This window comes from Dermacentor variabilis, chromosome 2, assembly GCF_050947875.1.
Source record: "Dermacentor variabilis isolate Ectoservices chromosome 2, ASM5094787v1, whole genome shotgun sequence".
NCBI lineage: Eukaryota > Metazoa > Arthropoda > Arachnida > Ixodida > Ixodidae > Dermacentor > Dermacentor variabilis.
The window spans coordinates 4,894,227-4,912,020 of NC_134569.1; positions in this window are offsets into that span (position 1 = coordinate 4,894,227).

The following is a 17,794-nucleotide window of genomic DNA, read 5'->3' on the forward strand; positions in this document are numbered from 1 at the left end:
CTGTGCCTTATGGCACGCCGGAGATAACGGGTGACAACGTAGACGAGCATTGGTTAGCGTAAACGAACTGTTGACGGTTAGTCAGAAAGTTGCGTATCCATTGAAGAACACAAGGGTTAAGATTAAGACATGATAGTCTTAGAAAGAACCGTTCATGAGAAACCTAGCTTGTCGAAAGCCTTTTGGAAATCTAGGAAGAGGGTGTCTATGGGTATGCTTTGATCAAGATTTGAGCTGATGTCATTAACAAATAGAGCTAGTTGAGTCTCGCAGGACATGCCTTTCTGAAAACCGTGTTGATTAGGATTAAGGCAATTAGCGGATGTTAGGAAGATTACAATATGAGAATAAATTATATGCTCCATCAGTTGAGAACAAACACTGATGAGGGAAATTGGACGGTAATTGTGGCACGATGGCGAAGATCCATTTTTTGGTACTGAAATTATCTTACCTATTTTCCAGTCTTGCGGCACCACTCCAGATGATAATGATTGCTGAAAGATGTGGCATAAAAATACGCTAGAGATGTGCGCAGTGTTCCTAAGCATTTTGGAATTGATTCCATCGATGCCGGCTGAGGATGTTAATTTGAGAGTTTCAATTAGCTTGGTGATACCATGTGCTCCGAATGTTATGTCTGGCATCGTTGGGTTGTCGAGGTATGGGCAATCTGGGAGGTCAGTGTTAAGTTCAGAAGTGAACACGGAAGAGAAGACAGAGTTTAGTACTTCAGATACTTTATGGTCTGGAACACGGTTATTGTTGTTATCATATAATAATAATGGTCTACGGTTATTTGGGGTAATGTATTTCCAGAATTGTTTGGGATTGTTTTGCAGCATGTTAGGGAGTGTGTTTGAGTAGAAGGTTCGTTTAGCTGTTGCGGCCAAAGAATCAAACTCCTTTTCAGTGACGTAATATTTTTCCCAGGCCGGAGCGGTATTGGAACGCTTCAGCTTTACGAAACATTTTTTTCTTTTTATTGTTTAGTCGTTTTAATGTGTTGTTGAACCATGGGGATGAAGGTCGCTCTGTTAAAATGATGGTACGTAAGTCTTAGTGAGTTCGATCATTTTATTTTTAAAAAGCGTCCAGATGATGTCTACTGTGCGCTTCGGGAAATCTATAATGTACCAGTTGTAAAACTCGGTTAGTGCATTGTTGATGCTGATGTAATCACCTTTATCGTAGAGTGTTATTTTCTTTTTTGATTTTTTGCACTGAGGTAGCTGCCAGGATAATTCTGCATGCAGTACCGAGTGATCACTTAGTTCTGGTAGATGTGTTACAGAAGAAACACTGTCGGGATGGGATGTTAAAAATAAGGTCGGGTATGTTAGAACACTGTTCGTTTTTTCGAGTTGGAGTAGATACTAGCTGCGTCAAACCAAAGGTGAGGCATGCGTTAAGAAAATTACATTGAAGGTTATTTTTAGACAGTGTTATGGCTGGTTCGGACCATGTTATATCAGGAATGTTAAAGTCCCCTAAGAGGAGTAGTTGCGCATGATTAAATGACTTCGTAACAGTTTGTATATATTAATGACGTAGTAAGAATAGATGAAAATACCCAATTTATAGTTTATGCTGACCATACTAGCTTGTTATTTTAGGATCAACTTTATTGGAAATTCAAACCAGAGCAAATAACGTACTCGCGTAACTGCATACCTGGAGTTTTAACAACTCGCTAACTATAAATACATCAAAAATAAAAGCGGTTTTATTCACACCTAAAAACAAGAAAGTCAACTTTGATTTAGCGCTTTTTCTTGGCACATCAAAAATTGAGGTTGCTCCTGCTGTGCAATGTCTTGGTGTACTCTTTAATGAAAACATGCCCTGGGATTTGCAGTCTGATTCTGTTTGTTACAGCCTTTCTCACATGTTTCGTATATTATCGCGCACACGTTTTCTTTTGCCTGAAAAAGTAAAACTGGTGTGGTATAATTCACTATTTTCTTTTCAAAACTGTGATATTGCTACTTTGTCTGGGGAACCACCACAATTTCCAACATTCTGGGCTTTCTATATTACCCAAAATGGCTGTCCGTTTGATTGTCAATGCTCCGTATAACGCACACACAGGCCCCATCTGTACAAACCTAAGCGTAATACCTGTTGTGACTTGTACGATCCTTTACAAATAACAGGCTACAAACAAGGCATTAAAACAATCTGTGCTTGAAAGAACTTGCTAATTTGACTGACATAGTGCATGTTTATGACACGCGCGGAATACTTTTTGGTTTACGCCACGGACCCGTACTGACTAAGGCCAACAAATGATCACATATACATTGCCTACACTTTTAAACAACCAGCATTGTTTTCTGTAGTGCTGCTACTAAGTTTTTTATTTTGTGCTGCAACGTTTCTCCAAGTTTTGATAAATTTTGATGTCGTGCATAAAAGTAAAGTATTTCTGTTTTAATGCTAATTTCAACACCTATAGTTTTATTTTTCAGATGCATAGTTTTGGCATTGTATGCTTGTCGCATACGAACATTTCCTGTTGCTCCTGTCAAAGTGCAATTATCGGGTACAGACCCCGTCAAGCTTTTGGCTTTTAGTCGGTGCCCCCAGCATTTTCTACATGCTATAATCTACCATAATGCCGAAATAAAATTAATGAAAGAATGAATGCAAGTGTTTGCGGTAGTTCGCGTCCGTGAGCTTTCTTTTCTTTTCCTTCTTTGGGCGGACTTCCTCCCCAATTTACGGCGGCGCGCGCGTCCTTCCCAAAGCATTTCATGACTAATGCGATAGGGCAGGACGCATGCGCCGTCGCGCCGTGAAAAAGGCAGATTGCTATCGCAATGAAATACAGAGAGTAATTGGCCTGCTACGCGAGGCGCAGCCTGAGCGCGAGAAAACGCATGAAAAATGAGGCTGTAGCCAGACCGTATAGCAGACGGCAGTGCTGAGTCCCCCGGCTACGTCATCGGTCGCGCACGGCGCTAATAAAGTTCGATAAAGAATAATATTTAATTTGTTAAAGGTTAGATAGAGTTGGCGCTAGTAGCCTTTGAAAATGTAAACAATATATGTTGTAAGATGGTAATTAGAGTAGAATTACACAAGTTACATGGCACTACTGAATCCCTGCACTGTACAGTTAAACAAGGAATAAGGAAAATGGCAAAAGTGAAAGGTGAAGTCCAACTAAAATATGCAAGAAATTGCAATATGCACAGGGGAAAAGAAAATTACAAGTTTACGATTTCAAGCCACGTGCTCTTTCCCACAGAGCGAAGGAATATCAAGTGGCTGCGATGTTTGGGTGAAACCTCCACCTTCTTTTACGACGTACCAACAATTTCACGAATGGGGTGGCAAACCGCAAACGATCTGACATTGCCGTCTGCCTTGCCCTATATATATATATATATATATATATATATTGCTGAGCACGAAAGAGACCACACTCGCCGATCAGACGACTACTATCCCGGACCGCACTCGTTACCGCACTCGTTCCCTCAACAGCGTTCTCCGTCTCCACCAGCTGCTCCCAGTCTGCCTCATAGTTCCCGTTCGGCCAGACGTCGTTCTCCATCCCCTTACCGGCGCTCTACATCACCGCTTCGTCCCACTTCCCATTTTGTCGACCAGCACTCGGAAAACTAACTGTTGCAGTTTTTGGAGGGGAAACTGCTTCTTATCGGTCTTCAAAAATTCCTCCTGTTCGCCCCGCCAACATGCTTTCTGTGACTGTCGAAGGTGTTCCCGCGTCAGCTCTCATCGATACTGGTGCCGCCGTTTCTGTTCTTCGGAGTGATCTGTGTTCCCGGCTCCGTAAAGTAAAAACGCCTTATCTTGGACCTATTTTGCGCGGTGCTAATAATGCATTCATTCACCCTGACGGACAGTGTACTGCTCGTGTTCTCATCGACGGCATACGCCACCACATCGAGTTTATCATCCTTCCAACGTGTATCCATGAACTTATACTTGGTTGGGACTTCCTACATTCTGCTTCAGCCGTCATTTCATGTAGAGAGGAAGTTGTCCAGATCCAGATTATGCGGTCGTAAGTCTTGTGGAAGCCTAAGTGGCCAGCCGATACATCGTCGTGAAGGGCCTCTAATACCCGCAAACGAAGGCAGCGAGGTAGAACTGGGACCCACCGGTGACCTGTTGGGTGGTAAACGTAGCGGTGTAGCACGCCACCTTGAAGGCGGAATTGTCGAAGTTGGCGTCGCAAGCGGCTGTTGGGTGGTTCGGCGAACCCACTAAGGCGATCCATGAGAGCTCGACAGTAGGAGTCGGCCCGCTGAAGCGAGACGAAATCAGAGCGTGATGAAAGCGTAACTTGGTCCAGGGGTGTTATCGAGAGTTGGTGAGAGGCAGGCGTAGCATCGGAACGACGTGGTTGGGAAGACGACGGCGCGTTACCTGGAGAGAGTGAGAGTGGGCAGCGAGACAATGCGTCTGCATCATGATGGTGTTTTCCAGACTTGTACGTTATAGTGAAGTCATATTCCTGCAAGCGGAGTATCCAGCGGCCTAAGCGTCCTGACATGTTTTTCATTGATGACAGCCAACACAGAGCATGATGGTCGGTGACGATGGTGAAGTGGCGGCCGTAAAGGTATGGGCGAAATTTCTGAATCGACCAAACGATAGCCAGGCACTCTTGCTCTGTAATGGTGTAGTTCTGCTCCGCTGGAGAAAGTGTTCGGCTGGCATATGCTATGACTTGCTCTTTAGATGCTGTATTGCGTTGCAGAAGTACTGCGCCAATACCTTGTGCGCTTGCGTCAGTATGGAGTATGGTGGGGGCACGATTATCGAAGTGGCGAAGCACTGGTCCAGAAGTAAGATGCCGCTTAAGAGCTTGAAAAGCCAACTCGCAGTCGCTAGTCCACGTGAAAGAGGCACCGGTAACCAGCAGCTTGTGTAGAGGAGCTGCTATTGCTGCGAAGTTGCGTATAAACCTACGAAAATATGACGCCAAGCCGAGGAAACTACGTAGATCTTTCTGTTGCTGGGGGCGAGGAAACTGAAGAACGGCACTAATCTTTTCGGGGTCAGGCTGGATGCCATCTTTTGAGACGACGTGACCCAACACTTTTATTGTTTTGCTTGCAAATTTGCATTTTTTTGTATTGATCTGGAGACCAGCATTCGCAAGGCACTTGAGAACTTCGTCTAATCGATGAAGATGTTGGCTGAAGTCAGCCACGATCCGCGATGTCGGATTCGTGGTTGAAATACCACGTCTTTGCAACACCGGTCAAGTAGAAGGCGACGTGCCTCAATTTCTGGGTGTCGTTCCACTTGTTGCAAGAACTCACGCGGTCGTAGTGGTCGATCCAATCGTCTACGTCATCACCGCGGAGTCCCGCAAAGACAGGGGGATCGCGCTGAGGGCTCGTCACAGTCCAAGAGGGAGCCGCAGGTGGGGTCTTCTGTGTGGTAGGGTTTGAGGCGCCGGAAGGGCCGGGGTTGGAAGTGTCCATTGTTGTAGGGGTAGCTGGGGGCAGGCGGCGACCGGAACGGAGCTCCAGGGAGAACGGGAACGCGAGAGGACGTCGGGATCTTGACGTACCTACACAACTTTATAATACCGAGACCGATCAAGTTGTCGAGCGCTGTTTATTCCACAAAAGGCAACGCCCCAGCTCACGCGCGAAGAAGACGAAGAACAGGGAAAATGATGATGGCTATGTACAAATGAAAACGACGAAGTACGTTAATAGTGCTTACAATATATATATATATATATATATTAACCTCGATTAACCCCCTTTCTTCTCGTTCATTGCATAACGAGGGTCTCGAATCAGGCAACATTGATGCCTTCAGGTAGCATGTGTGGGTATATTGACCAGTTGCCTTCATCCGAAACACTCACGTACTCGTGACGCCTGCTGCAGAAAGGATCATCCGCCGCCAAGGTTTGTGAGTGGTGGCACTGGCTAATAGTTCCTGGGTTCTAGCAGGAAACATAAATACCCAAGAGATCGGATGGGGAAACACGCCGCGGTAGCTCAATTGGTAGAGCATCCCACGCGTAAGGCGAAGACGTGGGATCGTTTCCCACCTACGGTACGTTGTTTTTTCATCGCTTTCAATGCCATTAATTTATAATTTCTTTATTTCAATTAGTCTGTACAAGTAATTTCCCCTGTATTGTCCTTGGTGTCTTTGTTGGCTTCTTATGACACCAATCTAAATCACTCAACCACTCAACAACTGTCGTGTACAGATTTAACTTTGGCCAAGATTCTGTCTAAGACTGTAACCGAACAAATCAATGCATATCTATATCACAGTAATCACAAAGCTATCGTTGCTACCATTAGCAAATGATGAAAACATGCACCCTCGTCTAACCCTGTGTGATGTGCTGCAGCTTCTCTGGTCATCCACCTTCACAGACTGGAATGGCCCCTAATTTTTTTTTTTGCATTTTGAATCTCTAACTAGAAGATGCCTTCTAATTCTGAGCACGCTGGGATGGTGAAGGAATTCAGGAGAGATGTTCGAGAAATGCAACATAGCCTCGAAGTCTACAACGAAATTTTCGAAAGCATGACAGAAAAACAAGACACGCTTAAAAAAGAAATCAAAGACCCCATCCCTAAAAATAATGAACTACCCAAGCGTGTTCCAGAACTAGAGCAGTACTCACGCTCAAATAATGTAGAAATAAAGGGTGCAGCGGTAACGAACGGGGGAACCAAGGCAGTGGTGACGAAATTGGTGTTGGCATTACGATGTCTGACGTTGCGCAACGCGTCCCCGCGAAAGATGAGTCAAACAAAATAGTTCGGTTTTGTTCTCGCACCAAGAAAACTGAGTTCGTTACGAAAGCCAGGACGGCTCGTATCCCGACCTGAAAGATTTGCTTTTCGAGACAGCAGGAAAGGACGGCCTACATGAACGATCATCTGGCTCCAGATAATGAGCGATTGTTCGCACAAGCCCTGGCTCTGAAGCCATAAATAAAGATGCAGTTCCTACTGGCGGATAATTGCCACATTGAGACTAGAAAACAACCCGGAAGCCGTGTGTACCGCATTTCTGGATCTGATGGTCTTGCGGTTATGACTTAATGAGCTCGTCCTAATTTCTTGGCTATCTTTAATTCAGTTAATTTGGTTAGGCCAATTAACTCATTCAGTCAACCAATAGCCCTCAGTCCCCAGCAGCTAAGGAGCACCTGACCAAGCCGGCGGTCAGACCTGTAACGCAGCAGAGGGTGTTCAGAATCCCTGGACCCGCACAGGCCGCCAATGTTTAACAGCCGAGCTCTGTCGAGTGAGGCTAGCTTAGCAGTACCCTTTGAGGAACTGTCAGGCATTGCTTGGGATATTATCGACCTTAGTGAGGTTGGACCAACTGGTGAGGCTTATAACGTGCTGACAGAGGACGGCCTTGTCCTCTGTTATAGAGGACTCCCAGATAAGAAGCAATACGGGGTAGGATTCCTAATCCATAAGGACAAAGCGGGCAACATTGATAAATTTTACAGCATTAATGAGAGGGTAGCTGTAGTCGTAAGCAAACTTAATAAGAGGTATAGATTGAAGGTAGTACGCTCGAACATCCAGTCATGATGAGGATGACATAGATCAGTTTTAAGAGGATGTTGAATTAGCGACGAGAAAAGTGCGAACTCAATATCCCGTTGTTCACTCCAAACGTGGGGAAAAAGCAGGCTGGTGAACAGGCAATTGGCAACTACGGGGTTGATTCTAGGAACGCTAGAGGAGAGATGATGGTAGATTTCATAGAAAGGAATAAGCTGCGAATAATCAACACCTTCTTTAGGAAGCGTAGCAACAGAAAGTGGACGTGGAAAAACACTAATGGTGAAACATAAAATGAGATAGATTTCATACTTTCTGCCGATACCAGCATAGTGCAGGATGCGGAAGTGTTAGGTAGGCTAAAGGGTGCAGTGATGATAGGTTAGTGAGGTCTAGGATTCCCCTCAATTTGAACAAAGAAAGCGCAAAATTAGTCAGGAAGAAAGAGGTCGATTTAGAGGCAGTAAGGGTAAAAGCGGGCCAAATCATGCTGGCATTTCGAAACAAATATGCAGCTTTAGAACAGAGAGATGAAGATGACATAGAGGTAATGAATGAAACCTTAACTAGGCCGGCTTCAGAAGCAGCAATTGAAGTGGGTGGTAAGGCACCAAGGCGACTAGTAGGTGAGCTCTCCCAAGCATCTATTTCGATTCCTGCTCAGGCGTCAGAAATTATGCCACGAAACATTTCACCATGGACACTGTCCCCACTGGAAATCGTGCCATATATACCTGGAATCAGTGCGAAAAAGAAAATGCCCCAAGCAGCGACTTATCAGATAGATTTGGAATATATGCACAAAGAAAACGCAGCCGCAACGCACATTTTCACAGATGGCTCTACAACTCCACATCGTCCATCATGCGGACTTGGCAAAACATGGCAAAAATATGCATATCAGGAAAAAGACCGCATCTGGAATCTGCCGCTTCACCAAGATAACTTCCTGCGTTACATTGACCCAGAAATGAGACCGAAATTTCCACGACCACTAACTCGACACTTAGAGACGTTGTACCATCGTTTTCGACTGAACGTGGCATACACAAACAATTATCTGTACCGCATAGGGCTTACCACTAACCCTGTCGCAAATGTCGCAACTTAGAGACAAATGAGCACATAGTACTAGAATTCCCCGCGTACCGCGACGAGAGACAATTTTTTGAGCAGCAAATGGACATGATTTGCCACGAACTGTTAACGTTACCGAGCATCTTAGGTCCAATGCCCGGCCCTTCAAAACAGCGGCGGGTTTTGGATTTATTGTTCAAATACCTATCAGAAATTGGTCTAAGAGGAAAGCTTTAAAAATTGCACCCTTCATATACAAAAGCCTAAACTTACCCGCCATGTCACCTGTAAATATTAGTATCAGTTCCACTCGGACATTTCATATTTATTTTTATCCTCTTTTTCTCCCACTCTCTTCTGGAACCTTTTAATCCCATTCACCATCCCTATACAGAGTAGCATGCCAGGGGGTTATATACGCGCCGGCAAAATTCTCTGTTTTTCTAATAAAGAGCCATCTCTCTCTCTCTCCCAAGCAACGAAGGACCTAATAAAGAAACGACAAAGAATGAAAGTGGCCAACTCAAAAGATCAGAGAGAATTCACGGAACTGTCAAAACTGATCAACAAGGAGAAAATAAAGCATATTCGAAATTATAACGTGAGAAAGACTGAGGAAGCAGTAAAAAATGGACACAGCATGAAATCAGTGAGGAGGAAACTTGGCGTAGGACAAACCAAGATGTACGCATTGAAAGATAAGCAGGGTGATATCATAAGCAATCTCGAAGACATAGTAAAACCAGCGGAAGAATTCTATAGTGACCTGTAAAGTACCCAGAGGAGTCACGATACCTCCATTCGAAGCAGTAATGAACAGGTTGCAGATACTCCTTATTTAAGTAACGATGATGTTAGCAGGGCCTTGCAAGACATGAAGCGGGGAAAACGGCAGTAGAAGATGGAATAACCTTTGATTTAATCAAAGATGGAGGAGACATATTGCTTGAAAAGTGACGGCCCTTTATACGAACTGTCTCTCGACTGTAAGAGTCCCAGAAAATTGAAAGAATGCTAACATTACACCAATCCACAAAAAGGGAGACGTTAAAGAATTGAAAAATTATAGACCTATTAGCTTACTTCCAGTATTATATAAAATGTTCACCACGATAATTTTCGATAGGATCACGGCAACATTGGACTTGAGTCAACAAAGGGAACAGGCTGCCTTCAGGTAGGGATACTCTACAATGGATCACATCCTTGTCATCAAACCGAAGACATCAATCAATCGAGAAATCTGCAGAGTACAATCAGCCTCTCTCCATGACTTTCATAGTTACGAAAATGCATCCGATTCAGTAGGGATACCAGCAGTCATAGAGGCATTACGTAATCAAGGAGTACAGACCGCCTACGTAAATATCTTGGAAAATATCTACAGATATTCCATAGCTACCTTAATTTACCACAAGAAAAGTTGGAAGTTACCTTTAAAGAAAGGGGTTAGAAAAGGAGACACAATCTCCTATGCTATTCACTGCGTGCTTGGAAGAAGTATTCAAGCTATTAAACTGGGAAGACTTGGGTGTAAGGATCGCCGGCGAATATCTCAGCAACGTTCGGTTTGCCGATGACATTGCTCTATTCAGCGGTACTGGAAACGAGTTACAACAAATGATCGAGGACCTTAACAGAGAGAGCGCAAAATTGGGGTTGAAGATTACTAAGCAGAAGACAAAAATAATGATGAATAGATTGGTAAGATAACAATACTTCAGGATCGCCAGTCAGCCTGTAGATTGTGAAGGAGTACGTTTACCTAGCTCAATTAATCGTAAGGAACCCTGATCATGAATAGGAAATTTACAGAAGAATAAAAAATTGGTTGAAGCGCAAACGGCAGACATTGTCAGATCCTGACTGGAAACTTACTACTATAATTGAAAAGAAAGGTGTAAAATCAGTACAATTTATCGGCGCTAACATACGGGCAGAAACTTGGGGACTGACAAAGAAGCTTGAGAACAAGTTAAGGACCGCGCAAAGTAGGATGGGATGAATATTGCTGGACATAACGTTAAGAGACGGACAGAAAGCGGTGTGGGTCAGAGAGGAAACGATGATAGCCGATATTCTAATTGACATCATGAGGGAAAAAATGGAGCTGGGCAGGTCATGTAATGCGTAGGTTGGATAACCGGTGGACCATTAGGGTTACAGAATGGGTGCCAAGAGAAGGGAAGCGCAGTCCACGACGGCAGAAGACTAGGTGGAGCGATGGAATTAGGAAATCCGCAGGCGCTAGTTGGAATCGGTTGGCGCAGCAGAGGGGTAATTGGAGATAGCAGGGAGAGGCTTTCGTTCTGCAGTGGACATAAAGATAGGCTGATGATGTATGGTATTACTGTGTACTTACTAGGTCATTTCATAACTGTTACATGATTCATTATCTTCTTACAAATCACTAATACAGTTCAGTGTCGGTAGTCTTATGAAACATTATGACGATCTCGTAGACTTCTTGGCATTTGTGAACTATAATTTTAATGCGAAATCGTTATATGCCACATTGCACGAAAATCATTCGTGGTCGGCGTGACCAAGGAAAGATAGCAAAAATGGCCGACAGCGCAAAGAGTGAATACATGCAAAAAAAAGTCTCCGATAGACGTAATATTTCTCAGAGATGTAAAGTGAAAATAGAATTTGGTAAATTTTGGACTGTTTGGGAATCGGGTTGGAGTGGAGCCCGTCCCTCCGGGGTGCGAGACGCTCCATGGCAGCTCCACGGTTTTGGCTGACTAAGATTGCGTGCATCATTGCATTCATCAGCTACCATGATGACTGGAGTTGTGGCCTAGCGCATGCGTCACTGGGCACGTGGCGGTGGGGAGGAGGTGGCGCCATGAGATGAGTGCATAAAATGAGCGCGTTCATGACGGTCCGAGGTCTAGGCACCATATAATGCTTCCCGGTTCCCTTACACAAGTCTCAAGTGTCTGTTCCGAACTTCTTTTTCGATAATAGACCTATCGGAAAAACGGCTTTCCTCTTCAAACGAGAAATTGTACCGCTTGTATGGTCTTCAACATGAGTTTTCTCATCGTTAAGACAATCTACATGATGAGTCGGCCATGTTCATATCGGCTTCATTACCTTACATTCGCCGACATGATCTTGGATTGCCTGTCCTGTATTGCGAATTCGTGTGGATCAAGTTTGAGAAACCACAACTTTCCTATAAAATACGGTGGTCGTATATTTATATTACTCCCCCTCTTCATCATACTCTGACTTGTTTAGAGAACTCCAATTCCCAATGATTTGTGTATTTAATAACACAAACGATTGTTAATTAATGGAAAATGATACATTTACCCTTTCTTACTTCTCAACTTGCGTGTTTCCATTTGCGGTTTCTCCACCTTCCGGGTTTCCGCAGAATTATTACGACAAACGATTATTATTGGGGGCGATTACATAAACTTATTTAATAATGATACTTCTTGCTCGCAGTACCCTGATTGGTTTCTGGGGTCTGTCTTAGATTGCTTCGCCAGCTCTGAAAGTGCCACACAGGTTAAGCACGCGTGTAGATAACATCTTGTTTCTAATCTCATCGATTCGTACCAACTAGCTCGCATTCATACCCTTTCAAATTAAAAATTAAATAATGGGGTTTTAGGTGCCGAAACCACCATAACCCTTTAAGTCATCTTCTTCAACATAGTACGCTCTTAAACCGTCGGCGTTGTGGATTTTCATACAGCTTGTCATTTCCCTGCCTTTTTACTCCTCGACATTTCTGGACAATTAGTCGCAATGTCATAATAGAAGGAATATTTGAATTACCAAAGCTTCAGTGAATGAATTACCAATGTAGACTAGACAGACGCAATTAGCCATAGTGACGCTGACACAGCTCGTCATACCTTTTACACAATAAAGCGCGAAATAGTAAGGGTACGCACCACAACGTCCTCACCTGTGAAAGGATTGCTGCTCCCCGAAATTCCTGGATCATGAGGGACTTTTGCGATTCATTAGGAAGAAAAATAATCTGCATAAGAAAATAAAATCATAACCTTTCAACTCAGCATCGTAACATATTACAAGCATCGCAAACCATTTTTTAGCCGAAGTCATGTTTTAACACTCCGTTGCAGTACTTAACATTGTTACTGCCGCTCTTTGACCATTGTAGCCTTTGCACCATAACACTAATTATTTACTTACTTAATTGATTAATAATTAATTAATTATTTTCTTATTTGCATTTCAACTCAGCGCTCATAAACCTTTTTGTAACGTACGTCCAACGTTTGTCAGGTCTACTAAAGGAAGTAAAACAAGCGTACTGTCAAAACAAACATTGCCAAGTGGCAATATGAACCACAGAAGGTGGCAACTCATTAGAGATTTTTAAACTAAGACTGAAAGGACGTGCCTATTAGAAGTATTACTGATGGCATTCACAGTTTCCCTGACCCTGTCTTTGTTGCTAGTGCTTTTAACTCTCACGTCTCCAAAGTTCAGTTAAAACAGCCCACTCATCGTCCCCACTTTTCTCGCTGTCTATAGTATTTCTTTTTACATACCGCTTCACCTAGTCGAGTTTTGAAGTAATCATAGAATTGCAAATTAGTAGTGCTGTTCTTGATGACATCCACTAGATATTTGTCTATCAAAAAAACGCAGGGAGCATCCACCTTCCAGGAACACTGCGACTAAAACTGGATGGAAGCACGAACCGGTCAGTAGTTGAGATAACAAGGGACTGTCAGAGTATTGATGAAAGCAGAAAAACAGGGAAGAAATTGATAAAATCGGAGTCGTAACAGGCATGCGTAACTGTACAATGTGGAGATATAGGTTTTAATAAAGCAAAAAAATATATCAAGGAGTTATAGGCAGAACTCTAGACTGTGATAGTCATGGCAGCATGTGATTAGATCAAGCAGGCCAGATGACTAGGTGGCCGCCCCGTTTCCAAGAGGATGCCGATAAGGATCATCATCATCATCAAGCCATTGCGCCACACTTCATGTGCCGTGCCTTGCACATTGCTAAAAAATTAAATTATGCGGTTTAATGTGCCAAAACCACTTTCTCATTATGAGGCACGCCGTAGTGGAGGACTCAGGAAATTTCGAACACTTGCGGTTCTTTAACGTGCACCTAAATCTAAGTACACCGGTGTTTTCGCATTTCGCCCCCACCGAAATGCGGCCGCCGTGGCCGGGATTCGATCCCGCGACCTCGTGCTCAGCAGCCCAACACCATTGCCACTGAGCAACCACGGCGGGTGCAGATTGCTAAGCGTGGCAAGTGGCAGAAACATTTTAGCTGCCGTCGATACCCCGATCGTCTTACTTTATGTTCTACTTACTGAGACAAAGACACGGGCGTGACGAAAACGAGCGCGGACCTTTCTTGTCCATAATAACTCGCTATCGAAGTGTCCAAGCTTTTTCTGGCCGACCCGTACGCCTGCTCACCGCGTCCTGAAGAAAACTGCGCGCAGTATTTTACATCCTAGCATATTTCTTCCACATCCGCATTAGATGCGACCGCAAAAGGCAGCGGAATGCATAGTCGGCCGCTCCTTACCACTCGAGTCGATACAGCGCAGGCCTCGCGCAGCGCCGTGGGGCATTATTGATCCGCTGGCTATGGCCTCCCCATCCTTGCCGGATACAGCGTGCCACACACTGCGTGGTCAGTGAATGATGCGCCCACCGCAAAGGGCAGATGCAGTGAAAACAGCAGCCGTCATTGAGGGCTATTTCTCACCGTTGTCTTTATCTGCTTCGGTGATGTTTTAATAAACCGAGTGCACGAAAATTTCTGCTCCGTGTTATACGCTGACTTGCATCTGTGATATTCCTTATAGGCACTCCGGCTTTTTCTGTTTACCCTCGCATAGAAAGCGAATCAGAGGACTTCTTGCTTCTCACATTGTCTCCTGGGCCGGGGCCTAATGAGCTTCTTCCAATTTATTCCGATCAAGTCTGGCACACAATGAGACATCATCATTTATTCAGGCAGAGCGAATTATTTTGTGCGCAAACAGCGGGAAAGCTGCCGAAGATTTCAAGCATTGCATCAGTCAGAAACATTGATGCGTTTTTATTTCGGTGGCGCTTGGAATCCATCGTCACAAAATTGTTTTATAAATTTCTATACACGCAATTATATTTGTTTTTCTCTCGTCTAAAATCTGCATGTTGGCAAGTAGAAAGAAAAAATAAGAAGAAAATACCATCAACGCTATAAGCATGAAAAAGGACTTGATGTTGCTGCTACCTCTAGCAGCGCCGTCACCTGTGTCTTCCATTCGTGTAGTTCTGGCGGACTCACCATCTTCGGTAGCATATTGATACTGGCACGTGACATTAAAGGCCTTACGCGTAGCGCGGCCGACACAGAACACACACATGGCGCTAACGTTCAATCAACAGTTTCTTTCCGCGATGAGAGCGTGCATATTCACCAAGTGCGTCGCTCAACACGTGCGCGGTGTACACGGACACGCCAGTCTGTGACAATGCATGGGGCCTGTGATCTGATTAGCATTCATGGCGTGCGCGAAAATTCTTTTTTGTTGGTAACCTGATCAATGGTTTGCTGATACATCCGTCACCATAGATGGCCATGTATTGTGCTTCAGTGAATAGCTTGGCCAGCTCGTTCACGCTTTTGCCCACAATGTTTTGTTGAAGTGGGATGTCCGATGAACCTAACAAAGCTGCTGTAAACTATCAAGAAGAACAAAAGGCAAACCATGGAAATGCTTTCTAGCGCAAATACTAATAACTATCGCATCCCCTTTGCGGTAACTGTATCGGAAAAACACACGAGGCAATAATGCATCGCTTGATATTTGCTGAAAAAAAAAAAATCGGCAGACTACGAAGGAAGACGAAAAGCCAGAATGGAGACTCTCCGCAATACCAATGACCGAAATTCGGATACACGACACAGCGACGCAGCGAACTATGCAAGAACTTCGGCCCATGCGATCACGTCGTCACCAGCAAGAGTAAAGAGATAACGTCAGCTAGCATCTTAACAAGAGAAATAGATCCGACAGAAGAAACAGCAGTAGCTTTGGCCATAAGCTGTGGGGAGGGAGAAATGATACTCACAGATTCAGACGCAGCTTGCCGCAATTTTCGGAAAGGCAGAATCTACAGGCAAGCCCTGCAAATTCTCCCAGAAAGGGCAAAGAACAAACTAGCAGAAACGTACATAGTGGGGACTCCGGGGCACGAGTCCCTGCTAGGGATTGAGGCAGGCGACGCCTGCGCCCGAGTTCACGTTCACCGGGCTATTTTTACCGTCATAGATCTAGATTATCCATACCTACCTCTGTTATTTTTGCAATGAACCAGAAACTATAGGCCATTTCTTTCTTTTTTGCCGCCGCTGCTCCTCCCTCCACAGAATGTTCCTCTTATTTCCAACTAGTAAACTGGGTTTAGCGCTTACTACATCAAACATCTTGTCCTTTGGCGCCTGTCAATTAGGCAAAATCCATGGGACAATGATTACTGCTGCACACAAGTTCATTGAAGCGTCAGGAAGGATTCGCTGCTAGGGTACCGACTGTGGGGCGCTTTATTTTATTTTCCCTTAAATTTACATATAGCCCTAAAGAAATTTATATTATCATTTAGTTGCCTAATGTTTCGTTTGGAATGTATGTCTTTAGCCCCTTTTGGTATTTTATTCGATTTAAATAGTGTGGTCAATTCCCCATGCGGCTACGAGCTATGTTTGGAGGCAACAAGAACAACAGGACGTTCCGCCGTCTGGCTCAACGATTTGTTGTCTCTCGTTGAACCGCGACACTGGTGGAGGTGTTGGGTACACAACCCTGCCTTATGCTCCGAACTCCTCCTGGAAGCCCGTCTCCAATTACGACCCCGGTGCATCGCTTGAGTCGGCGGTTGCCAGGCCTTGGCCCCCGAGCTCCACCCCCTATGAGAAGGTTCGTCCGAGCGCTATCTACCTCTGCCAATCGCGACTGCCAGCCCGCCACAGGTGCCATTAATTCCACATGACAGCTCTACTCACAGTCTCTCCCAGGTAACCCTCCTGCAACCCCTGGTTCCCGATCGCTTTCATGGTGGCGCACACGAAGGCGTTGAAGACTGGCTTGACCGGTACAAACGTGTTGCCAGCCTCACTGCGTGGACTGCTCAACATAAGCTCTCCCGCGTGTATTTCGTCCTTGACGGTAAGGCTCGCACGTGGCTTGAAAACCGTGAAACCAAATCGCTACATGGAACGATTCCCAACGTCAGCTCAGTGAAACATTTGAGGGTGTCGATCGACGGGACCGTGCGCAGCAACTAATTGAGCTGTGCATCCAGACACTGGAAGAGACTGCAGCAATGCTTGCAAAGGACTCACCTGTGTTGTAGAGTTGACCCTCACATTCCCAAGGAAAATAAATTGCGATACCTTATGCGTGGCGTCAAAGAAGAACGCCGCGCTTGTGCGTAATCCACCGAATATCGTGGCTGATTTCATAAAGAAAGACACTGGTATTGAACGCGCACTCCATCTAAGATGCAAGGAGTACGATCGCTTGTCCACCAGCGCTCTTACGAACGCCTCCGCAACGACCGTTAGCAATCACAACTCCCTCCGTGACCCAATTCGGCAGATTCTTCGCGAAGAACTTCAGAAGCTCTGGGCACCGGCAGTGGGCACACCCTTGGCATCAGTCGCTGAGGTCGGCCTTGATTGAATTAGTTAGGTAAGCATACTCGGCAGGCGATCCTAGTCACGAAAGCGTCCCATAAGTTAAGCCCGGGATACATGCAGAGTACTCTCATGGCGAACTTTGTCCGACATAATTAGACGCGGTGGGACGACATCGACGCTTCGCTGGCATCGCTTACATTCAGTGAAAGGCAGGTGGACGCCGCCGCCCATTTGTCAGTGTTGCCAGATTCAAGGAATGTGTTTCTGGATAAGAAAAAAAATTGTCAATACTCTTTCTATTGTATTATTTGTTGTTTAAGGGACACTAAAGCAAAAGAATAAATCAGTTTAGACTAATAAAACATAATTTGAGAACCCTGCAGGCATTCATTTAAAAAAAGTAGTTTGATTATATTGCCTGGCGTATCTGGCAATAATTCTGGGCATCTTCTCAGGTTTAGACGGTAGTCTGTGAACAGCATCAATTTCTGCATCTTCAAGCCCGGACACAC